At 40.9% G+C, this 25,996-nt stretch overlaps 1 protein-coding gene and 1 non-coding gene across 7 annotated transcripts in view; one reads left to right on the forward strand and one right to left on the reverse strand.

The window, feature by feature from the left end:
* Positions 1-25,996, forward strand: part of RAD54L2 (RAD54 like 2) — a 92,040-nt gene that overhangs the window by 12,007 nt on the left and 54,037 nt on the right. The gene's annotated exons all lie outside the window — the stretch shown is intronic.
* TRNAG-CCC (transfer RNA glycine (anticodon CCC)) lies at positions 2,167-2,238 on the reverse strand. The gene has a single exon. It is a non-coding gene; the product is annotated as a tRNA-Gly (tRNA).

Consider the following 25,996-nt stretch of genomic DNA (forward strand, 5'->3'; position numbering starts at 1 on the left):
AATCTCCCAATTCATCACACCACTGCCCCACCACCCCCGCCACTTTCCCCCCTTGGTGTCCATACGTTTGTTCTCTACATCTGTGTCTCTATTTCCATCCGTCTCTTTAAGGAAAGAAGAGATTGTCCTTTGACGTTCAGATCTGTTGCCTCCTCTGAGAAGTCTTCACCAGCCTTTCCAGGCAAAATTATTTCCTTCTCTGTCCTGTAGAACCTTTTCCTTCCTCCCTCCCTCCCTTCCTTTGAAATATAATTCACATACCGTAAATTTCCACCATTTTAAAGTGTTTTAATTCAGTGATTTTTAGTATATTCACAAGGTTATGCAACCATCACCACTATATAATTCCAGAACATTTCCTTTCTTTTTTTTGTTTTTGTTTTTTGATTAATTATTTTATTTATTTATTTTTGGCTGCGTTGGGTCTTCGTTGCTGCGCGCGGGCTTTCTCTAGTTGCGGCAAGCGGGGGTTACTGTTCGTTGTGGTGTGCGGGCTTCTCATTGTGGTGGCTTCTCTTGTTGTGAGCATGCGCTCTAGGCGCACAGGCTTCAGTAGTTGTGGCACGTGGACTCTAGAGCGCAGGCTCAGAAGTTGTCACCCATGGGCTTAGTTGCTCCGCGGCATGTGGGATCTTCCCAGACCAGGGTTCGAACACTGTGGCCCCTGCATTGGCAGGCGGATTCTTAATCATTGTGCCTCCAGGCAAGTCCCAAAACATTTCTTTTCTGCAAAAAGAAACTTGCGCTCATTAAGTGGCCACTCCCTAATTCTTCCTTCCCCCTACCCACTGGTAACCACTAATCTACTTTCTGTTTCAATGGTTTTGCCTATTCTGGGCATTTCAGATAAATGGAATCATATAGTATGTGGCCTTCTGTGACTGGTTTGTTTCACTTAGCATAATGTTTTCAAAGTTTGCCCATGCTGTAGAATGCGTTAGTACTTCCTTCCCTTTTATTGCTCGATAATATTCCACTCTATGGATATGCTACATTCTGTTTATCTAGTCATCAACTTTAGTCATATGTTATACTTACCAGATTGCTCATCTTATGTGTTTATGTATCTGTGTCAGTTGACTGGATGATTCCTGGAGGGCTCCAATCATCACTCTGTGACCAGGGTTCTCTCATCTCTGTATCTTTAGTACCTACCAGTACTGGTCAATACTAGGTGCTTAGTCAGTACTTATTTATTTTATTTTATTTTTTAATAAATTTATTTATTTATTTTTGGCTGCATTGGGTTTTTGTTGCCGTGAGCGGCTTTCTCTACTTGTGGCACGTGGGCTTCTCATTGCGTGGCTTCTCTTGTTGCGGAGCACAGGCTCTAGGCATGCGGGCAACAGTAGTTGTGGCATGCAGGCTCAGTAGTTGTGGCTCGTGGGCTCTAGAGCACAGGCTTAGTAGTTGTGGCACCTGGGCTTAGTTGCTCCATGGCATGTGGGATCTTCACGGACCAGGGCTCGAACCTGTGTCTCCTGCATTGGCAGGTGGATTCTTAACCACTGTGCCACCAGGGAAGTCCCAATCAGTACTTATTGATGAATCATTTTATCTCCCTTTCCAGAAAACCAGACACTTTCTGCCTTTTCAGTGCACCTCAGATCCAAGTCATGACTCCTGTGTGGAATGTCTTCTCCTCCCCCCCTCACTTGTCTAATTCTGCCTTGCTTCAGGGGTTGCCTCAAGGTTTGCCTCCTCCGGGCTTCTCATTGCGGTGGCTTCTCTTGTTGTGAGCACACGCTCTAGGCGCGCAGGCTTCAGTAGTTGTGGCGCGTGGGCTCTAGAGCGCAGGCTCAGTAGTTGTCGCCCATGGGCTTAGTTGCTTTATTAAGTGCTTAATGCACTTAATAAAGTGCATTTATTAAGGCACTCAATAAATGTAATCTTACCTATGTCCTTAAGTAGATTGACACTAAGCCTAACAACACTAAGATTCCCTTTTTACACTCCCAATAAAAAGGTGCTTTAATTTTTTAATGGAATTATAGCTAACATTTTACCTTGCTTAAATTGCAGAAGGAAGAAAAAGAGAGAGTAAGAAAAAATGATTGATTGATTGATTTTAATATTTATTTATTTGGCTGCACCGGGTTGTTTTTGCGGCATGTGGGATCTTCATTGCTGCTTGCGGGATCTTTAGTTGCGGCATGTGGGATCTAGTTCCCTGACCAGGGATCGAACCTGGGCCCCTGCATTGGGAGTGCAGAGTCTTAACCACTGGACCACTGGGGAAGTCCCCAGAAATAATGATTTAAATAGTGGGGTAATTTATACTCACCATTTTACTCCGTGAGTACCCAAAGGCAGTGGATGTAGTCAGTGCTGTTAGTTAATAAGATTGACAAAACTTATAAATGTAAAGAATTCTTGACCATTGGCAGAACAGAAATTGTTTAGGTGGTGTGGTGATGAGTTGGTAAGTACTCACCGGTGAGGGGATGGGGAGGAAAAATTGAGGGCCAATGAAGAATTGCTGAACTGGTCCAAGCAGCAAGATACACGAGAGGTTTAATTTCTGAATATTATATGCTTTTGGAAATATTTTTGGTATATACATCTACAGGAATGCATACATAAAACTATTCATACTGTATTTATATGTGGACAATAGAAAAGGCTTTTCAAGGGTGACTTTAACTATTGATGATCTTTTCTTTTTTTTTTTTTTTTTGTGGTACGTGGGCCTCTCACTGTTGTGGCCTCTCCCGTTGTGGAGCACAGGCTCTGGACGTGCAGGCTCAGTGGCCATGGCTCACGGGCCCAGCCGCTCCGCAGCATGTGGGATCTTCCCAGACCAGGGCACAAACCCATGTTCCCTGCATCGGCAGGCGGACTCTCAACGACTGTGCCACCAGGGAAGCCCTGATGATCTTTTTTACGTGCTGCTTTAGGCCCTCATGTGAGCCCTGCCTAAGATGGGGTCCTTGTAATAGATACCCAGTGAACTTTTGTTGGCAGTGTGAGAGCTTGCCCTGTTGGTCACTGGATATGGCTATGGATAAAAGCAGTCACAGCCTGAAAAATACGATGCAGCTCAGGAGGGGGATGAGGTCAAACAGGATTTGTTCACTGATGGTTTGACTTTGTGGAGAGAGAATACATGTATAAAGATACTGATTTTACAGTTATAAAGTCCTATCTATTACTGTAAAACAAAAGAATAAAGAAGAAAGTAATAAGTTTTTTGGTAAAACTATCACTCAGATAAAAATGGTTAACCTTTTGGTGCATTTCTTTCTTGTCTTTTTTTTCCCCTATGCATATATAAATACTTGCACATGTGTAATTCTATTTTTGAAATTGGGATCTAAATATTTATAAGTTTTTTGCACTTTTTATACAACATTATATTGTAAAAATGGTCTTGAAAATCTTCCCCTGAATTGCTCTACTGTATCTATTTTATGTTCTCAGAAAGACTTTTCCTCTAATAGGTCAGAAACCTCTTTGGCAGAGCCATCTGTTTCATATATTAATAGATTTTTTCATGAACCTCACCAGGTCTGTCTTGCAAGCTCTGGTTAGGGCAAATTAGAATTCACTGATTGACCCAATCGGTGCTCTCAGTACAGATTCCTCTATCAGAGACTTGTGACCTGGTCTCATCTGTCAGCTGGGCCCTGTTAGACTTGCCCTTCATCTACTGACTCTGCAGTCAATATTTCAGATTAAACGTTTTTAAAAAAAAAAACATTTTAGATGTTTAGAGGATGGCTTGTGGGTTTTTTTTTGTTGTTTGTTTTGTTTTTAATCAAAACCATGTGCTCTGGCAGCATCTTAAAGAACAATTCCATGTCAAGGGCATTTTGGCAAGTTTTTCTCCTTTGAAGATTCTTTTCTGTTAATATTTCATAAGTGAAAGTAGGAAGTAATACCTTGTGACATGTATAATCAGTACAGTCCTTATAAGAAATCAAATGTGTGAAACAATAGCAGCATCAATAAATTAGCCTGTTGAAGTGGAAACTCTTTTTCACATTTACTGTGTTTGAATTTTGTCTCCATTGATATTCTTCCTTCCCCAGGTTATATCTCTCCAGCTGCCTAACCTCTCATAAGGAATCTTGAATCTTAAGCTGAATAGAGCATTTAGTTCATACTGCTTACGTAAATCTTACCTTTGGCATAGCAGGGAGAATATCTATGTTCCAGATACTTTTCATTTAGTAACTTTGGTGTCTTACACTTGGTAACTTTTGCCTCACCTGACTGCTTCAGAACTGGTACATTCTAAAGCCTTCCTTGGTTCCCTTCTTGAGCTATGGGTTGGCCTTTTGGTGTGGGTTATTCCGGCTCTCTCCATGTCTTTACTTCCCTACTATTTTATCCACTCATTGTTTGTAGACTTGGTTTATCCAGTTTTGTCTGGGAGGAATGCCTGTTTTCTGGGCTTGGGGCCAATTTTTACTTAACTTTTGGGTAAAACTACAGTATCCCAGCTGCTATTTCCAGAGATGAGCTCTCTGAAACCAGTTTTATTTGTTTAGAAACCAGATAGCACATATTATGGTGGAAGATGTTACACACATTTTAGAAATAAAAATAGGCTCTCCCTAGATGGGGCATCGGTTGCCTGTATGATAACCAACACACGGATGTGTATTGTACAATTTCAGCTACCAGGACTTCCAGGTGGGCTGGAGCTGTGATAAGGCTATAGTGTTTTCATGAGAGACACTGTAAAATAAGCTTCACATCTACATAGGATTTGTTTGTGTTGTGTTAAGTTATTGAGTCCTTATTATGTTACTGTTTTATATGCTGCATGAATACTTGCAGCACCTGAAGTATAGGTGTCATTACCCCAAATGAGGAAAAGGTAAATTTGCTCTGGTTAAATGGCACCATTAACTAGGGTCTCTCTTGACATCTAAGAGTTCCCACTCCATGATATATTTGTTGCCTTTTCAGCAGTGCTGATAGTAAAAGCTGGGCTATGTTGTAGCATCTGGCCTCCAGTCTGGGTTGGTGTCTGAGGAGGAACTGACAGCAGCACCATAGGCCCTGGTTAGGGAAACCTGGAAGAGAAGTCTTATGTGTCTTTTTCACCTGAAGAATAGTAACCCACTAGCCCTGTTTATTTTACCTCCTAAATAGTTCTCAAATCTGGCCTTTCCTCTGGCTTTTTTACTGGCTATTTCCTGTCTTCTCTTATTCCATCTTACAATTTCTTCCAGCAAATATCTCTTCCAGACCATGTTTTGGATACTTACAATGTGCTAAATACTGAACTGTGTAATTTCACAGTACAATTTACATTTATATTATATTCTTTCACCACCTCATTCTCTTAATAATCCTTGAAGGTAAGGGATACCTCCAATTTACAGGTGAGGAATCAGTGGCCCAGAGAGATTGACTTGCCTAAGGTCACACTGAAAAAATGAGTTGGGATTTCAGTTTGAAACTGCATATACCTATGCTTTTATATTCTATAACATTCTATGGTGCAGAGTGATCTTTATAAAAGACAGAGCTCGGGCTTCCCTGGTGGTACAGTGGTTGAGAGTCCACCTGCCGATGCAGGGGACATGGGTTCGTGCCCTGGTCCAGGAAGATCCCACATGCCGTGGAGCGGCTAGGCCTGTAAGCCACGGCCTCTGAGCGTGCGCGTCCGGAGCCTGTGCTCCGCAACGGGAGAGGCCACGACAGTGAGAGGCCCGCGTACCGCAAAAAAAAAAAAGACAGAGCTTATCATGTTATTTTGATCTTCCTTGTAGGATAATATCCAATCTCCTTAACATACACAGGGTGCTCCGTGATCTTTGCCCTGTTGCTTTTCCAGGTTCATTTTCTACTCTTCCCCCATACTCCCTACTTTACGCTCTAGTAACACAACCTTCTTGGATTTAATTTCACATTCTGCTCTTTCTTGTCTCTCAATTATTGTTCATAGAGTTCCCTATCTTTGAACTCTTCCCTCCTCTTCTCTATTCATCTCCATTATCTTGTCCCCTCTATCCCCTACCCAACTCCCCACCCCCCCACCCACCCTGCCATTACCTAACTCCGTCCAACTCTTTCTTCAAAACTTGCTTTGGGCCTCATTCCTCTTAATGCTTGATCTGACCTGACCTGTGTTTGCTCTTTATCTTTGTGTCCCCAGTAGATGGTAGTTGTTTAATATGTTTTTGTTCAGCTGAGCAGAAGTTTTGGAGGTATCACTCTCTAGAAAGAGACATTCTAGAGACCACCAAACTTTCTTCTTGGTGAGCTGTTTTGTCAATTTTAATAACTTAGAGTAGGTAATGGTCAATTTCTGACATGAGGGATGTAACCTGTTATTAAAAACGTTTTTCTGATTTTAGTACTTGAATGTATTAGAACTATCTTTGTGGAACCATCTTTTTTCTCCCTTTCTTAAAAAAAAAAAAATTTATTTATTTAGGCTGTGCCAGGTCTTAGTTGTGGCACACAGGATCTTCGTTGCAGCATGTGGCATCTTTTAGTTGCAGCACGCGGGATCTTTTCAGTTGTAGCATGCAGGGTCCTAATTGCAGTACTCATGCAGGATCTAATCCCCTGACCAGGGATCGAACCTAGGCCCCCTGCATTGGGAGCGCAGAGTCTTACCCACTGGACCACCAGGGAAGTCCTCTTTCTCCTGTTTTAAAGTGGACTTCTATTGCTGTTCACTATTCTTTGTTGGCTAGTACCCTGGCTAGGAGGCTGAATCCTTAGGTAATGGATTTGGTTTCATATGGTGTATGTGCTTTCCAACTATTGGTTCTGTCATCATCTCTTCTGTTCTTTCTCTGAAGCTTTATAGAACAGCCTGATTCAAGATCTCAGAGCCTCTTTATGTGCGGGTACAGAGAATATGCATTTTAGTAAAAGAACTTCTTGATTTCTAAGTCATGATTTTTACACATCACCACTCCCCTGCCCCCTTGTGTTTATCAAAAATCACCAGAGTCAGCAGTTCGAATGTAGAATACCATGACATTTGCTTCATCACTTCACTGAGAAGCGTTTATTCCTTTTAAACTCTTTTCTGTGTGTAAGCATTCAGTAGTATCTTTAGTGAGTTTTAACTGATTGTTAAGTCTGCACATAATGAAAGTATTGACTTTCCCTGACATTGGAAAAGGCCCAGATATGGGAGGATTAGTTATTAGGTGGCAGAGTATCAGCTTGTCCTCTACAGATCATGAAGTTCTGTTCACATAATTCTTTAGACATGCTATGGTTATTTTCAAATCTTCCTTAAAAATCAGTTACTTCCTGTTGTTTAGAGTCAACTCAGAGGGAGACAGCTTTTGGAAAGCAAAATTAAATAATTGATTCAGTTACTGATGGGCTTTTCAGAGTTTGTCCACTGGCTATAGCATCTTTATCCCAGTGTTAATGCGTTATATAGATACAAGCCTTCTGAAGTAGTTGAAACTGCTACCAGGACCCGGTAAGAACTCAGGTTCTTACCACAGGTCAGGAGTATCTTCCCCAAAGCAGTGAAGCAATTTGTCTGTCTGCGTTACACAGGAAAACAACAAATGCCCACTGTGGTGTGGGCCCCAGTTAGCAGAATGCAGTAGATTTGGGGTCCTCCTTTATATGTAACTGAAGATATTGATTTGTTATCTAGGATGCCTAACCAAATATAGAGTAAGGACTTAGAAATAGAGGGATTACCTCAGAAGTATAAGTGGGGCTCTTGGTGTCTGCCCTTTCCTTTAATCCTCTAAAAAAGAGGCTAATTAATTTTATTAGGATTCAGTAAATCATAGATATATATGGCTTCTTGGGTAAACCAGATATAGCCTGTTGAAGAAACAAGGCCAGATGTGATGTTATAATAGGGAGAAAAAAGAATTTAAAGGGTACAGTCACAGCTTTGTGGGAGCATGTAGTATATGTTATTTGTATGTTTATAATAGGATGCTATTAAGAAACACATGAGGATCATGTGTTTGATTCCTTTTTACAAATCTAAATGAGGGAAGCTTTTTTTTAAATATTTATTTATTTGGCTGCACCGGATCTTCGTTGTTGGCATGTAGGATCTTTAGTTGTGGCATGAGGGATCTTTTTAGTTGAGGTGTGCAGGATCTAGTTCCCTGACCCAGGATGAAACCCGGGCCCCCTGCATTGGGAGTGTGGAGTCTTAACCACTGGACCACCAGGGAAGTCCAGCGGGAAGCTTTATTTCTTCCCATTTTGTTGATGATAATGGAGGGTGTGGGACACCTGAAGGCAGTGTGTAGAGATGAGAACAAAGAGGACTTTTCAGTCCTGTACAGCACAGTCTGATTGCCAGTCTCAGATGCTTTGGGAAACCTACATAAGTTGCCAGGATTGAGCTTCATGAACATGTATAAAGATTGAGCCTCCTCAGTCTCAGATTCTTTTCTGTTGAGATTCAGACCTTTTGTCTATAGGGTTGCTTAACACCAGTGCCCATGGGCCCCCCGTCTCTTGTTTTTAAGGAAAGGAGGCTTTTTTTTTTTTTTTGGCTGCTGTGGGTCTTCATTGCTGCACTTGGGCTTTCTCTAGTTGCGGCGAGCGGAGGCTACTCTTCATTGCAGTGCACAGGCTTCTCATTGCGGTGGCTTCTTGTTGCGGAGCACGGGCTCTAGGCACGTGGACTTCAGTAGTTGTGGCACGTGGGCTCAGTAGTTGTTGCTCGCGGGCACTAGAGCGCAGGCTCAGTAGTTGTGGTGCACTGGCTTAGTTGTTCCACGGCATGTGAGATCTTCCCGGACCAGAACTCGAACCCGTGTTCCCTGCATTGGCAGGCAGATTCTTAACCACTGTGCCACCAGGGAAGTCCCAAAGAAAGGAGGCTTTGAGGCAGCAGTACCATCAGTTTCCTGCAGCTGACTGGCCTTTCCCAGGAATAGTCCCCTTGTTGAGCACAGGCTACCGAGCAGAGAATAGCCTGATGTCCTTCTGTTGCATTCCTGCAAGGATGTTCTCCCTTCACAGTATAGGTAGATTTTTAGGAATCTGACCCTCTTGGCTCTTGCTTTTGTATGATTAGTCCCTCCTCTGTTTATACTTTTGAATTGTGAGCTCATCTTCAGTAAGGCTTTATCTTGGTGGTCCAGGTTGAGGTATATGCAAGAGATGTTTTACATTTATTTCTAGGCAACTAGGATGTATCACTTGCTTGGGGCCTCAGTTAGTTTTGGTTAATTTCTTGAACCACCTAGGTAAGTATGTATTTCAACCTCAAATTGGTTTGAGGGCAGACTTCTGGTTACAGACTCCCATTGGATGGATACCTTTTTTCTCCCCTCTGACCTAGATTGACACAAGATTTTATGTTGTCTTCTGTGTTGGTGGTTAGATTTTTTTCTAGACCACTCTTTCATAAGAGTATAACTCTTCAACGTCCTGGCCTTATGTAGAGGTCGCAGTCCCTTCTTTTTGCTTCTTTGAGCCCAGGGTATTATCTCTTTATCCCCCTGTCCCCCATCCCATCCCCTGCAAGGCTGGCACCCTCCTCTTCTCCTAGGACTGCTGTAGTGTCAGCAGTATTTGTTTGTGTTTTCAGTTTGCCTTTCATCATTGCTCCTTGGGGATTTCTCTTACTTTTTTTTGTGAAAGCAGTTGTGCATTTCGAATGGATACTTATATAATTTTATCCATATTTCTAGGTGTTTTTGCAGTGGGAGAATTTGCGGGGTCTCCCCCATTGCCAAGGGGCCAAGCAGGACACTCTTGTCCAACTTGTTAGATGTACTTTGTTCATTGTGGTGCTGTCTTGTTGGTTTCCACCAGATAGTTTCTAGAGCTGTTGATCTGAAATCTTAACTCTGGTGCTGTCCTGCCTTCATGACTCTGGTATACCCAGTATTCAAGTACTCACTCTCAGTTGATAATTTCTTTTGCAGATAATTTTATAGGCTTTTGCTACAAAAGTGGAATCAGTGGGGAAGCTATAAGTGGTGCACTTAATCTTGGTTTGTGTTCATTCTGAAATTTGAAATGGAGTGCATTTCATAGTTCTTGATCAAGATAACAGCAGTGCTAACAGCATTTGTAAAATTGCATGGGTTGTGTCTACTTAGAGGGGTGGGATAGGGAGGGTGGGAGGGAGACGCAAGAGGGAAGAGATATGGGGATATATGTATATGTATAGCTGATTCACTTTGTTATAAAGCAGAAACTAGCACACCATTGTAAAGCAATTATACTCCAATAAAGATGTTAAAAAAAAACAAACTGCATGGGTTCTTTCCATCCTTCTATGTGAGTGGCATTTTTTAGAAGCCTGTCCAAGTTCGAAATGTATAATTATTTTTAAAATATCAGTATTTTATTTATTATAAAGAGTAAAATACAGCTTGTATAATACTAATATCAAGTCAAAAATCTAAGTAGAGGCCTGCCTACTATATCTTATCTACACTGGTGCAAAAATAATGTATGAACTTCATTAAGAGCAGAACTATCTTAAAACAGAGACTTTTGAATGTGAAGAGGCCCACCTGTCAGAATTGTTTGTTATGGAAGGCAATATTTTTGTTTTTAGTTAATGGGAGAGATGATAAGGAGAGTCTGGAAATAGCTGTGTTGTGGGGGTGTTCAGTAGTTTATCTATTAGCATGGCTGAGTGGCATCCTCTAGCCCTGGGTTTATAACATTCTGCAGATGCCACCATTGACTTAGCTGGGCCTTTTGTTCAGCCTTACTCTTATATAACAATGAGTTGCACTCCTTATTCTTGTATGCTGTGGTGAGCAGGAGGGAGGATTAGCTCCTCGTCCTGTCATTTTTCTATTACTCACTCTCCTTCTCTTTGGGGGGCCTTTTTATTTTGCCTGCAGTGCTGGGGCAATGTCCACTTGAGAATAGGTCACAAGAATATTTAATGACTACTTGTTGACTGAATGACTAGAAGATTGGAACTTTATTAGCCCTCTTTCCCAAATGCAGGCCTGGAATGTCTGTCCTTGAGATTTGGCAGTTGTCTCTAGGTGTTCCACTTTTATTCTTCACTCTCAGTCAACTAGATTGTTCTTGGATGGTGGTTGCCAGCTGTTTTAGGTTGGCATAGTGAGTGCTGATGAGGCAAAGGTTTGGGGTTTAATTCCAGGGTACAGCCTCACCCTGGTTAAAGAGAAACCATGCTGCCCCAGACTATACTGTTAACTGCACTAGGGTGAATGAGTATCCTTGGGCACCAAGGGACCATGTAAGAGAGTATAGATGTGTTTAAGGCATAAGTTTATGTAGGGGAGAAAAATGCATCATAAATTTCCTAGTGGGACAATAATGTCATTTTTCATTTTTGTATTAGGGATATAATTTTAAATTATGATTCGATTTGATTTGGCATTTGGTATTTATTCAAATGCTACTGACATCTTTGGTGTCCAAAGATGACTTTTGTTGTTTCTGTTTTGGAGACTTATGGCTTCTTGCTCTACATCTGAGTTTTCTTTCTTGAGGCATATATTTATATCACCCCCACAGTGCCTGGCACAGTGTCTTTATCACAGAAGGTACCTAAGCTTGGCCTGAATAAAATGCTAGCCCTTCTGCCTTTCCCTTTGACCATTCTTTCTCCAAATAACTTTCTTTTTTTAAAATTAATTAATTTTTACTTTTGGCTGCGTTGGGTCTTCGTTGCTGTGCGTGGGCTTTCTCTAGTTGCGGTGAGCAGGGGCTACTCTTCATTGTGGTGCACAGGCTTCTCATTGTGGTGGCTTCTCTTGTTGCAGAGCACGGGCTCTAGGGCCTATGGGCTTCAGTAGTTGTGGCACATGGGCTCAGTAGTTGTGGCTCTTGGGCTCTAGAGTGCACGCCTAATAGTTGTGGCACATGGGCCTAGTTGCTCCATGGCATGTGGGATCTTCCCAGACCAGGGCTTGAACCTGTGTCTCCTGCATTGGCAGGCAGATTCTTAACCACTGCACCACCAGGGAAGCCCATCTCCAAATAACTTTCAGCCACTTTTTTCTTTAAAATATTTCCTCAAGCTTTTATTTCATCTCAGCCTTTGCCCTTCATCCCCACTATCATGACAATATCTCCTGGCCATAAAACCCCTGTGTGAATTATTTTGGTCTCTTCATTATATCACGTCTCATTTGGTATATTGAAGTTTGGCTTTGTCTCTATGGAATAGCATCTTTATCTGAAGAGTGATGGGATGTACCCGACTGGGTATGCACACACACACAGGTCATCTTCCAGTCTTTGACAGATGGCCCTTTTTCCCAAAGGTTAGCATCCGTTATTTTCTGGTTACAGAAATGAGGTTTTCCTGCCGATCCTCTTCTTACTTGCAAAATCTATAGCCTGAGTTTTGTCCAGACTCCATATGCTTTTTCCCCAGAGACATTATAGGAGTATTAATTTGAAAGAAGAAGCCTTTTTTCTACTTTATTTGCTTTAGGTCAGGTGCACACATTCTTTCCCACTTATCTTTGCTAATATTCAGATGTCACTGGTTTCTTCAGTGTTTATGTCCAGTGATAGACTAGAGAGAGACTTACAGTGCAACTTTTAAGTTAACTCTCATGATTGGTTCAGCGGTATGAATCTTAAACTACATATTTTTACAATGTTGGAGAGAGAGAGAGAGAGAGAGAGAGAGAGAGAGAGAGTGTGTGTGTGTGTGTGTGTGTGTAAGAGCCTAAGAACTGGGCACAGGTTGAATAACCTTGGCCATAAAGTAACAGTGAAACACATAATCTAGATTGCTTACATAAGTTTCCTTGGAAGACTGTTCTAAACTGGGCCACATCTACACAAAGAGGGAGGGCAAGCCAGTGAGTCCACTTTCTACCTGGCTGTGGCGTGCTATTTGTTTATGACATTGATCAGACCTAGAGCCTTCCAGAGGGAACCCAGGTGAGATTTGCCTCAGAGATGGATCCAGTTCTTGCTGGGCTCAGGGGAAGAGGGAGAGAAGTCTACTCCCTAGCAGGAGTAGACTGCCTGTTCATGGGGATGCTGGGAGGCTTAATTAGCCTTTTTAACCCTAAGTTATTGTGTCTTAAAGGAAAGGAATTTTGTTACTTATTTGTTACTGATTAACTAGGGAGAATAGTTAGCTAGGTAATCTTTCAAATCTGTACTTTGAAATAAGATATTTTTGTACTCGTTAAGTGTTTAAATCTTTGGAGAACCAGAAACATGATTTTATTCTAGTCTTTGTTAACTGTTTTTTAGAAGGTTATATTTTTATTTTTACCCCTAAATACTTCATGTATATCCTAAAGACATTTCCTTACATAACTGCAGAACAGTTCTCAAAATCAGGAAATAAAATACTGATACAATACTATTATCTAATCCATAGTCCATATTCAGTTGCATCAACTATTGTCTTCAGTACTGGCTTTTATAGCTATTTTCTTCCCCAGGTCCAGGACCTAATCCAGGATCCCACATTGCATTTAGTCTCCTTTAATCTGAAACAGTTCTTAGAGAATTGTTTTACATATGTGGTAGGATGTGCACAGTTAGTCCTAGGATTATTCCAATTCTCATTCTGATCCTGACTTCCTCATGCATTCTAGAGAAGGATGATGCCACTTTGAGAGTCAAGGCATTGTGTTTGAATGGAACTCATTAGTGTAATTCAATTCTTCCACATTTTAGTAGCTACTAATAGGTTTGGTTGTCGGAGGGGGTGTGTTGGCCAAGGGAGGGGGGAGGTATCTAATAGACAGGTGATGGTTAGGATCTACGTATTTTATTAATTTTTAATTATTTTTTTCTATACGCATTTTAAATTGCTTAGGTCACTAAATGATCCTCCTTGGTTCTGCTAGTTTTTTCCTAAATTTCATAATCAGTTTTTATTTTTCATTGAAAATGTGGAAAGCGGTGTTAGAAACAGATTTGGTTTATCTGTGATTCTTTTCTTCCTTTGTGATTTGAGGAGGTGAACCCATTGTGGATTCCCATTTACAAATTTGTGTATCATGTAATTACTAATATAAGTCAACTGGAAATGTGACATTTAGTAGTTTAAAGGTACAGGTTACCTGTTGCATTGAAGTAAGTGCCACAATTTATTTTTGCATGTGGGAAGTCAAGAAATAATGGATCTTTAAATTTTCTATTCTTTGCAGATATAAATTTTTCCTGTGATTTGTCACTTGTAAATCCTTGTGGCATTGGGATGTTTTCCAGCATCAATAACCAATTCTCTGATTCTCTGTATACCAACTGTGTGTTCAACAATTTAATTCTGATACTAACTACCCAGAGTTAGTACAGACTCCACAGGTTAAGGACTCAGTCCTGCAAGACTGCCCTGACTTCACATACCAGTCACAAGTCCTTGACTACCCATACTTCTCACTGACAGACTATAAATCAGGGGTTCCTATGAACCTCTCTTTAGGTTCAAAAATTTGCAAGAGTGACTCATAGAACCCAGGAATATACTTATGTTTACTGGTTTATTTTAAAGGATACAACTGAAGAACAGCCAAATGGAAGAGATGCATAGGGCAAGGTATGGGGTGGCAGGGGTTGTTGTGGAGCTTCAGTGCCCTTTCCAGGTTCCACCCTCCCAGCATCTCGATGTATTCACTGACCCAGAAGCCCTCTGAATCTCAGTGTTCAGGAGTTTTTATATAATTTAATCTCCAGTTCCCTGCGCCCATCTTGGAGGCTGGTGGGTAGGACTGAAAGTTCCTTCTAGTCATTTGGTCTTACTGGTGACCAGTCCCATCCTGAGGCTTTCTAGGGACCCCACCCTAAATTACTTCATTAACATAAATTCAGGTCTGGTCAAAAGGGGCTTGGTACGAATAACAAAAGACACTCCTATCACTCAGAAAATTCCAAGGGTTTTGGGAGCTCTGTGCCAGGAACCAGGGGCAAAGACCAGATATATTTTTGTATTGTGCCATAGGCACCATAAGGGGTCTACACCTGACTAGCATTACCATTCATTTTAGAACCGTGAGAAGTGGAGCCATAAGAGTTTACCTATGTCGTTAAGGAGCTAAGTGCACAGAGTACCCATGTCACTGACAAAGCCAAAGTGAGAAACTTGAGTAGCCATAGAAATACAATTATGTGAATATATATTGCAAAATAGTAGTCATCCATTATTACTTTTATTTATAGTAGATACCAATTTAGGAAAAACCCACAGTATACAGCCTCTATATGATGTAGGTATAATTATTTTAAAAGAAATAATAACTGAAAATCTAAAGTGATCAGCAACAATTCAGAAAGTTAGTGGCTAGTTATAGTATAGAAGGATTCATGTCAGGGTCCCTGCTATAGTCTTATTTTTAAAAGCTCTGATTTGATGAAATGCTACTTGCATAGAGCTTTTTAGGATTGTGTCTCGTGGGTAGGTTGACTAGATACAGCGAAGTCTTTACCAAAGTTCATGCTGAATGTTTGCAGGGCTGTGAAGGGTAAACCATCCTCTCTGTGCACAGCTTGTAGTTGTCTGGGTTTGAAGCATCCAGACTGAACTCCGTGGTTTTATGATAGAACTCTTAGGAGAGTGAGGGGTCTCAGAGGGCTAGGGGAAGAGACTGGTGAGGGAAGTGGAGATGGTTGTGGTGGGGGAGTCGGATGGGACACCAAGCATGATTTGGCTTCTCTCCAAGCCTCTTCAGTCTCGCCATGTAGTAGATAAACCTGACCTGCTTTTAGGGTGATCTGGACTCAGGGCTGGCTTAGGCTCCAGGAAGCCTAGGGAAAGTGGGCCATCCATGCCCCTGCCAAGTTGGCCCTTATCTCTGAAATCCCTGTTTTAAGAAGTTAGAGCTGTGTGGAAAGAGATACAGGACTCACAAGTTGAATGGTAACATATTTAGCCAGAATTGCTTTTACTCTTGCCTCATCCCCTGTATTTAGAGATCCAGGGATCTTACTTTTTTTTTTTTTAACCACTCTCATATTACACAGATCTGATGTTTTAACATATGTGGTGTATGTGTGTGTGAGAGAGAAAGAGAGAGAGAGAGAGAGAGAGATTTTTTCAGAGCCCAGATTTCTCTGGGGAGCAGTGGCTATGTCGCACAGGCTTCTCATAGCCAAAGCTGTCATCCCTGCTTTAGCTCCTATCTTCCCAGCTCAATTGTTTATTCTCTCCCTCCCCCCGCCTCCTTCCCTCTTCTCACCCCTCCCTCTTCTTTTTTTTCAGCTGCCTCCATAGAGAATGAAATGAATCTTTCATTTGCTCCCCTCAGTAGTGGCCTTCTAGGGCTTTACTCCTACTTATTCAAAACTCCTGGGACTGGCTCTGCAGGGATGTGCTTCTCAGAGACCTCTTGGATGAAGGGCATAAGCCAGGGAAGCTTTACGAGGGGGGCAGTGTACACAAGGAACCTCAGCCCTTGGCTATTTTAAACAGGATGTGGATAGCAGAGATTCAGTGGTAAAAGTGAAAATTTGACTTTGCAAATGTAGTATTAACTTCAGTTATTGAGAAAATTTGCCCTTGATGGTTAATTACATTTATAAAATAACCTGTGTATATCATTTATATATCAGATTAATTTTGTGTTTTTTTATTTGAATATGGTATGGAGTATTTTATGATATTCATGTAAAGTGGTCCTCTGCTCGTTACATTAAAAAAAAAAAAAACGCCAATTTTTCTTTCTTTGTGATACCTGAAAATTTGGGGGAAAAGACCATTGATCTTAGAGTTTTGTTGTCTTAGGAGAGCAAGTTCTCAAACTTACTCTTAAAAATTATTGAAGACCCCAAAGAACTTTTGTTTATATTGGTTATATTGGTCAATATATGCTGTATTAGAAATTAAAACTGAGAAATAAAAAAATATTAATTCATTTAAAAATAATAAAATAATTATGTTAGCATAAATAACCTTTTAAATGAAAAATAACTATATTTTCCAAAACAAAAAAATTAGAAGGGTATCATTGTTTTACACATTCGAAAATTTGAAAATGTCTGAATAGAGGCAGCTGGATTCTCAGATCTGGTTCTGCATTTAGCCTGTTGTGACTTACTGTTTTGTTGTTGACTTATTGTATTGTTAAAGTACATGAAGAATGTAGTTGGAGAAGGGAGGAGTGTTTTAATATCCTTTTCAGATAACTGTGGGTATTCTTTGTTTTATTTATTTTTTATTTTTGGCTGCTTTTGGGTCTTCGTTGCTGCATGCGGGCTTTCTCTAGTTGCAGTGAGTGGGGGCTACTCTTCGTTGCGGTGCATGGGCTTCTCGTTGCGGTGGCTTCTCTTGTTGCAGAGCATGGGCTCTAGGGATGCGGGCTCAGTGGTTGTGGCTCACGGGCTCTAGAGCGCAGGCTCAGTAGTTGTGGCGCATGGGCTTAGTTGCTCTGCAGCATGTGGGATCTTCCCGGACCAGGGCTCGAACCCGTGTCCCCTGCATTGGCAGGCAGATTCTCAACCACTGCGCCACCACGGAAGCCCCACTGTGGGTATTCTTTGGTACTATACCGAAACGCCGAAAAATGGTAGTTTCTTCAAGGTTAATTGTTACAGAGACTTTGAAACCATATCAAGGAACTTTTTGTATTCTGTTACATTAAAATCTATTGGTCTATCTTGCACTTTGAATGGCTCTTTAACCCATGCATGATTTTGACTTTCTGGCTCCCTTGAAAGGGTCTTGAGGACCCTCAGGACCTGAGGGAACCACCCTTTAAAAACTGCTGTCATAGAATCTGGAAGGGGTCTTAAAGATGAACTCAGGCCCATCTTTCTTCTAGGCTGGAGTAAGAGGGGTAATGGAAGTTGTGGGAGAACTGATATGCCCAAGGTAATGCAGCTAGTTTCCCATTGAGCTGTGACTATAATTTAGGTTTCTTGACTGATTCTTTAAACTTGGCTTCAGTACCTCTGCTGTGCTTGGTGCTGGCCTCACTGCATTGCCTTTTGGGAGTTGTCTCCTGTGGCCCTGCTCCTTGGAGTCTTGAATGTTTGTTCACCTTTCCTTCCTTATTTTGTCTTAATTTTCTAATTGCCAAAAGTCTCTTTAGGTTTCTGAATAAAATATTTTGATCTCTTGTCAGTTTAGCTCTGTGGCTGCTTATGTGTATTAAATGTGTTTTTAAGTAACTGAAAGATAGTCAAAAGGCATTTAGGCTACGTGGAAGTTTGAAGTACACATCAGGTCTTTATCTTGCACAAGAAAGGTGTTTTGAAATAACTTTAGAGCTCCACAGTCGATCTCTCACAGCAGATTGGAAGAATCTTGTAGATACCCAGGCAGTACTAATATATATGAACTGAACTCTTTTTCCCCTTTGAATTATGTAAATTCTTTGACTAATGGGTTTCTTTGAAGGGGTGTTGCTTAAAGTTTTGGGCTGAATGTTTTCATGCTCTGAAAACTTTCCTCCCCTTGTAAATTAGCATAAGTGCATGGTTTTGTTTATATTCTTAATGGAAAAAAGGTGTGAGTGGCACTTGCTGTTGAATTGCTTTGAGATCATTTGAGGAAATTTAGTATTACTCAAGGTCACCAAAATTAATGAGGACATGGCAGTTTGGAATGGATTGTTTTTATCAAAGGCAGGATCAGGATGCTGCTGAGGAACACAAAGACATCTCTGAAATTTCACAGGCTGCCCTGCAATGGTGAAGCAGTGTGTGATTGCATTTTTCAGTGTGGACTCTCCAGGCTTGGGCTGCTTTGTGAACAAAGGCTTTGTGTGTGTGTGTGTGTGTGTGTGTGTGTGTGTGTTTAATTTTTTAGTATTAGTTGTTTTATTTGTTTTTTTATACTGCAGGTTCTTATTAGTCATCAATTTTATGCATATCAATGTATACATGTCAATCCCAGTCGCCCAATTCAGCACACCACCATCCCCACCCCACCGCAGTTTTCCCCCCTTGGTGTCCATACGTTTGTTCTCTACATCTGTGTCTCAATTTCTGCCCTGCAAACTGGTTCATCTGTACCATTTTTCTAGGTTCCACATACATGTGTTAATATACAATATTTGTTTTTCTCTTTCTGACTTACTTCACTCTGTATGACAGTCTCTAGATCCATCCATGTCTCAACAAATGACTCAATTTCGTTCCTTTTTTGGCTGAGTAATATTCCATTGTATATATGTACCACATCTTCTTTATCCTTTCGTCTGTCGATGGGCATTTAGGTTGCTTCCATGACCTGGCTATTGTAAATAGTGCTGCAATGAACATTGGGGTGCATGTGTCTTTCTGAATTATGGTTTTCTCTGGGTATATGCCCAGTAGTCGGATTGCTGGATCATATGGTAATTCTGTTTTTAGTTTTTTAAGGAACCTCCATACTGTTCTCCATAATGGCTGTATCAATTTACATTCTGACCAACAGTGCAAGAGGGTTCCCTTTTCTCCACACCCTCTCCAGCATTTGTCGTTTGTAGATTTTCTGATGATGCCTTTTTTTTTTTTTTTTTTGCGGTATGCGGGCCTCTCACTGCTGTGGCCTCTCCCGTTGAGGAGCACAGGCTCTGGACGTGCAAGCTCAGCAGCCATGGTTCATGGGCCCAGCCGCTCTGTGGCACATGGGATCTTCCCAGACCGGGGCACGAACCCATGTCCCCTGCATCGGCAGGCGGACTCTCAACCACTGCGCCACCAGGGAAGCCCCCTCATTGTAGTTTTGATTTGCATTTCTCTAATAATTAGTGATGTTGAGCAGCTTTTTATGTGCTTTTTGGCCATCTGTATGTCTTCTTTGGAGAAATGTCTATTTAGATCTTCTGCCCATTTTTTGGATTGGGTTGTTTGTTTCTTTAATATTGAGCTGCATGAGCTATTTATATATTTTGGAGATTAATCCTTTGTCCCTTGATTCGTTTGCAAATATTTTCTCCCATTCTGAGGGTTGTCTTTTCGTCTTATTTATGGTTTCCTTTGCTGTGCAAAAGCTTTGAAGTTTCATTAGGTCCCATTTGTTTATTTTTGTTTTTATTTCCATTACTCTAGGAGGTGGATCAAAAAAGATCTTGCTGTGATTTATGTCAAAGAGTGTTCTTCCTATGTTTTCCTCTAAGAGTTTTATAGTGTCCGGTCTCACATTTCGGTCTCGAATCCATTTTGAGTTTATTTTTGTGTATGGTGTTAGGGAGTGTTCTAATTTCATTCTTTTACATGTAGCTCTCCAGTTTTCCCAGCACCACTTATTGAAGAGACTGTCTTTTCTCCATTGTATATGCTTGCCTCCTTTGTCATAGATTAGTTGACCATAGGTGCATGGGTTTATCTCTGGGCTTTCTATCTTGTTCCATTGATCTATGTTTCTGTTTTTGTGCCAGTACCATATTGTCTTGATTACTGTAGCTTTGTAGTATAGTCTGAAGTCAGGGAGTCTGATGTAAGGTTAGATTGTTTATTTGAGAGTTTTCTTGCTTCTTGAAGTAGACTTGTATAGCTATAAACTTCCCTCTTAGAACTGCTTTTGCTGCATCCCGTAGGTTTTGGATCGTCGTGTTTTCATTGTAATTTGTCTCTAGGTATTTTTTGATTTCCTCCTTGATTTCTTCAGTGATCTCTTGGTTATTTAGTAACGTACTGTTTAGCCTCCATGTGTTTGTGTTTTTTATGTTTTTTTCCCTGTAATTCATTTCTAATCTCATAGCGTTGTGGTCAGAAAGGTTGCTTGATATGATTTCAATTTTCTTAAATTTACTGAGGCTTGATTTGTGACCCAAGATGTGATCTATCCTGGAGAATGTTCTGTGCGCACTTGAGAAGAAAGTGTAATCTGCTGTTTTTGGATGGACTGTCCTATAAATATCAATTAAATCTATCTGGTCTCTTGTGCCATTTAAAGCTTGTATTTCCTTATTTATTGTCATTTTGGATGATCTGTCCATTGGTGTAAGTGAGGTGTTAAAGTCCCACACTATTGTGTTACTGTTGATTTTCTCTTTTATAGCTGTTAGCAGTTGCGTTATGTATTGAACTGCTCCTATGTTGGGTGCCTATATATTTATAATTGTTATATCTTCTTCTTGGATTGATCCCTTGATCATTATGTAGTGTCCTTCCTTGTCTCTTGTAACATTGTTTATTTTAAAGTCTATTTTATCTGATATGAGTATAGCTACTCCAGCTTTCTTTTGATTTCCATTTGCATGGAATATCTTTTTCCATCCCCTCACTTTCAGTCTGTATGTGTCCCTAGTTCTGAAGTGGGTCTCTTGTAGACAGCATATATATGTGTCTTGTTTTTGTATCCATTCAGCAAGCCTGTGTCTTTTGGTTGGAGCATTTAATCCATTCACGTTTAAGGTAATTATCGATATGTATGTTCCTATGACCATTTTCTTAATTCTTAATTGTTTTGGGTTTGTTTTTGTAGGTCCTTTTCTTCTCTTGTGTTTCCCACTTAGAGAAGTTCCTTTAGCATTTGTTGTAGAGCAACTGGTTTGATGGTGCTGAATTCTCTTAGCTTTTGCTTGTCTGTAAAGCTTTTGATTTCTCCATCAAATCTGAATGAGATCCTTGCCGGGTAAAGTAATCTTGTTTGTAGGTTCTTCCCTTTCATCACTTTAAGTATATCATGCCACTCCCTTCTGGCTTGTAGAGTTTCTGCTGAGAAGTCAGCTGTTAACCTTATGGGAGTTCCCTTGTATGTTATTTGTCATTTTTCCCTTGCTGCTTTCAATAATTTTTCTTTGTCTTTAATTTTTGCCTATTTGATTACTATGTGTCTCGGCATGTTTCTCCTTGGGTTTATCCTGTATGGGACTCGCTGCACTTCCTGGACTTGGGTGGCTATTTCCTTTCCCATGTAAGGGAAGTTTTCGACTCTAATCTCTTCAAATATTTTCTCTGGTTCTTTGTCTCTCTCTTCTCCTTCTTGGACCCCTATAATGTGAATGTTGTTGCGTTTAATGTTGTCCCAGAGGTCTCTGAGGCTGTCTTCATTTCTTTTCATTCTTTTTTCTTTAGTCTGTTCTGCAGCAGTGAATTCCACCATTCTGTCTTCCAGGTCACTTATCCGTTCTTCTGCCTCAGTTATCCTGCTATTGATTCCTTCTAGTGTAGTTTTCATTTCAGATATTGTATTGTTCTTCTCTGTTTGTTCTTTAATTCTTCTGGGCCTTTGTTAAACATTTCTTGCATCTTCTCGATCTTTGCCTCCATTCTTTTTCCAAGGTTCTGGATCATCTTCAGTATCATTGTTCTGAATTATTTTTCTGGACGGTTGCCTATCTCCACTTCATTTAGTTGTTTTTCTGAGGTTTTATCTTGTTCCTTCATCTAGTATATAGCCCTTTGCCTTTTCATCTTGTCTATCTTTCTGTGAATGTGGTTTTTGTTCCACAGGCTGCAGGATTGTAGTTCTTCTTGCTTCTGCTGTCTCCCCTCTGGTGTGTGTGTGTGTGTCTTTGTGTGTTTATTTCCTCCTGTGTGTCTCCCTGCCAGGGGTTAGTCTAAGGGCCGTGCCCACATGATTAATTCTGCTGATTCTTGGTCAGGCAACACTTTACAGACAGGTGTGGTCTTTTAATTTAGCAGGGCAGAAGACCCTTTTCCTTCACTCTCAAGATTGCTTTGAGAGGCTTGACTGGGATTGGCTGTGTGTTTCTTCGTAATTATAGCCTCCTTTTAGCAATCCCAATATATTAAACTGTAGAAATTAACATATTACTTAGGGGTTGAATATTTACCTTTCAGAGTGGTTCTGTTTGGAGTTCCTTTAAATAGCTAGTTCTCCCATTTCATTAAAATAGAATTTGAGTCCCAGAATTTGCTTTGTAGGAATATAGGTCCTTATTAAGGTGCAACACACCCATGATCACTCTCCTAGTATCTCTGTGTCTTAGAGGCAGAGCTTCTCTTCACTGGAGGTTGAAGCAGTGTTTCACATGGGATGAGGAGCAAATGGGGAGATGCATTTTCTTCCTTATCAACTTTTTTCTCACGTCTGTCTATCAGTTATGCTAAGAGCTAATTTTTTGAATCAGGGCTGCCTTCCCTGGGTTCTGAAAGGCTGTGCCCACATGGAAGTGTCTGTGTGGGTGGGTGGAACCCCTTAGAGACAAAGTTTAATTGACTGTGCTGCTGCCCCCCAAGATCAGCTTTTCCTCTGCCATTTTCCCTTTGTTGCTTTTCTGAAGGTGATCAGTAACAGCAAAACCTGCCCCTTAAGTAGTTTGTATGGTTCTAAAGAGCTGAGAAAAGAATTCATTGTGTCCTCTATGTAAAGAAATTTAGTGGCTCATGGAAGGGAAGGAAAGAGAAAAACCAAATTTGATGGGACTTAAGAAATCCATTACTTTCCAGTTTCTTCTCTGTTATGGGCATCTGATGGCTTGGGTACTATTATAAAGTTTCCTCTGTTTTTAAAATGTTTTGAGAAGGGGGCTGGATCAATGTCTTTCATAGTGTAATATATGTGGTTGTTGAATGTTTAATTGATGTTTGCTTCTGTCTGTCAGGAGCTTGGGACTGAGGTTGTTTTGAAGATGTTTGTTAACTGGGGGTTTACAGGCTTTTCATTGTTATTGCTGACCTTTCAGTGATTGTTATTCTTCCATCACCACACAATTTCTTCTCTAAAATGACAGGAATTCAGATTACCTAAAGGTACTTGCTAATTAAAAATTGTTCTCTAAAAGCCACTCCATAATCAGCCAGGCTCACTGTAAGCAAAACACTTATTAAGCAGTCGAGAATGAAACAGGGGGTTTATGCTGATTATGAACATTGACTTCCAAACACAGAGTAGTTGCTGATGAATTTTCATTATACTAATATTTAGAAATAAATTTCACTTCTAAACCTGCTGATATTTAATTGGTTTATTACTTCCTTTCTAAAGCCTAATGAACTAAAGATATAGGTTTCCTTCAGAGACTTGGAATCTGCTTTGTCAGTGAATGGTAGCTCAGCATTAGTTATATTTTTATATATATATATATATATATATATTTTTTTTTTTTTTTTACTACTTATTTTATTTTATTTTTGGCTGCATTGGGTCTTCGTTGCTGCATGCGGGCTTTTTCTCTGGTTGTGGCAAGTGGGGGCTACTCTTCGTTGCGGTGCACGGGCTTCTCATTGCAGTGGCTTCTCTTGTTGCGGAGCACAGGCTCTAGGCGTGCGGGCTTCAGTAGTGTGGCACATGGGCTCAGTAGTTGTGGCTCACAGGCTCTAGAGCACAGGCTCAGTAGTTTTGGTGCATGGGCTTAGTTGCTCCACGGCATGTGGATCTTCCCGGACCAGGGCTCGAACCCGTGTCCCCTGCATTGGCAGGCGGTCTTAACCACTGCGACACCAGGGAAATCCAGCATTATTTATATTAATATTTATTTGTGGATCACTTTTCTTCCCTGTACCTTAATGCCGTTTGTAAATGTTTTTGGAAGTGTGTTATTAATGCAAAAATTTGAATTTTATTTCAGCGGCCATGGCTCACAGGCCCAGACACTCTGCGGCATGTGGGATCTTCCCAGACTGGGGTGGTACAAACCCGTGTCCCCTGCATCGGCAGGCGGACTCTCAACCACTGCGCCACCAGGGAAGCCCTAACTGAGCAGTCTTAAACTTAAATTCCAGTTTTCCAAAATTCTAAAGGATCCAGTTTGCTTTGTTTTGTTTCTGTTTCTGTTCGGAAGAACATAGAAATTCTGTTTCAAATTGTGTCTGGACCTTAATAAGAGATTCCAGTTCTGGAATAGTATTTGTGTTGAATAATTAGAGACTTGTGTTTCCTTCTTTTTTTTAATTTTGGGAGATGAGAGGAATTTTAGGATGACCTGATTCTGGATGTGGTTGTCTACAACAGTTTGTCTTATAAAGGATTATTTATCTTGTGCCCTTCTCCCCCACATTTTATTATTAAAATAAAACAAGTATACCAAAAAATTGAAAGAATTGTTGAATCTTCATGTTAATATTTTGCAATATTTGCTTTGTCACAAAACAGTCCGTCTAACTTTCTTTGTCTTGTTTTTTCTTTCCACTCAAGAAGAAATGATCTTGCTAATATAGTAAAGTGGAGAGAGAAACAGACAGACATGCATAGTGCCTGACACATAGTAAATGTAATAGAGCTGGTTGGCAAGAGAGAGAGCGAATATGAATGAATGAATAGGACATGCTTCTAGGTTTAGGATACAAAGAAGCAATTCCCAGCTAAATCCCTGCCATTAGGGCCTTACTGTTGGGTCAGGAGGTGAGAAACCAAAGAAGGCAAACACTTTGCCAGGTAGCTCATATGAAGCCTTTGGTGAAGGTCAGCATGGTTAGCATGGCTACTGGAGTTCAGAAGAGGGAATATGATCCCAGAAGACTGGGGCAGTTGACAAAGGCTTCTTGGAAGAAATGGAGGTGGAACTGGGCCAAGAGGTAGGGCAGAACCTGAGAACAGAGATGTGGGCACAGGGGTATTCTTGAGCCACGGGGAGCCTGAGGCTACCTATGTATTTGGGAGGAGTGACAGTGTGATAAATAGCCAGTTGCCTGTAAGCGCTTTATTTAGGTGATTGGAGAGTGGACCATCTTCCTTGTAGTGCTCCAAGGCAGGGCCCACTTCTTATTCCCTGAGCACTCCCAGTTACTCCTGCTCCAGGGCTCCGCCTTTGCTGCTCACTCTGCCTGGACTCAGTCCCTCTAGATGTCTGTGTGGCTCCCTCTTCCTTCTGGCCTCTGCTCAGTGAGAACTTCCCTGTTCCCCCTCTATAAAATAACAGCTCCTTCTGGCACACACTAGCCAACTAACACCCTCTAACATACTTTTTTCTTCTTTCTACTGTGTCCCCAAAGCCTAGTACAGTGCCTGTGATTATATATACATGTATATGTATATATAGAGATATAAAGAGTTGGTGCTCAGGGAACAGTTGATGCATGAAGGAACGAACAAATGGGAATTCTGAGGTGTATAGGGCGTTTGGGCAAGAAAATATCTTAAAGGGACCAAAGAAGCAGCTAAGAGAAGCTTGAGCTGGGCAGAGAGTCACCAAAATATGTCTTACGGCCAGTGCCCTTGTGGGGAAGGTTGAGATTTGGGTATGGTTAGCTGACCTGCTTAGAAAAGCTCCCAGGGAATTCATCCTTGACATTTTCTCTTTGAAAAATTCATGCTCCTAAGTGAAGCCTTTGGTGA

The sequence above is a fragment of the Aethalodelphis obliquidens genome, unplaced genomic scaffold (assembly GCF_003676395.1).
Source record: "Aethalodelphis obliquidens isolate GAN/ISIS:26980383/991018 unplaced genomic scaffold, ASM367639v1 scaffold22, whole genome shotgun sequence".
Classification (NCBI taxonomy): domain Eukaryota; kingdom Metazoa; phylum Chordata; class Mammalia; order Artiodactyla; family Delphinidae; genus Aethalodelphis; species Aethalodelphis obliquidens.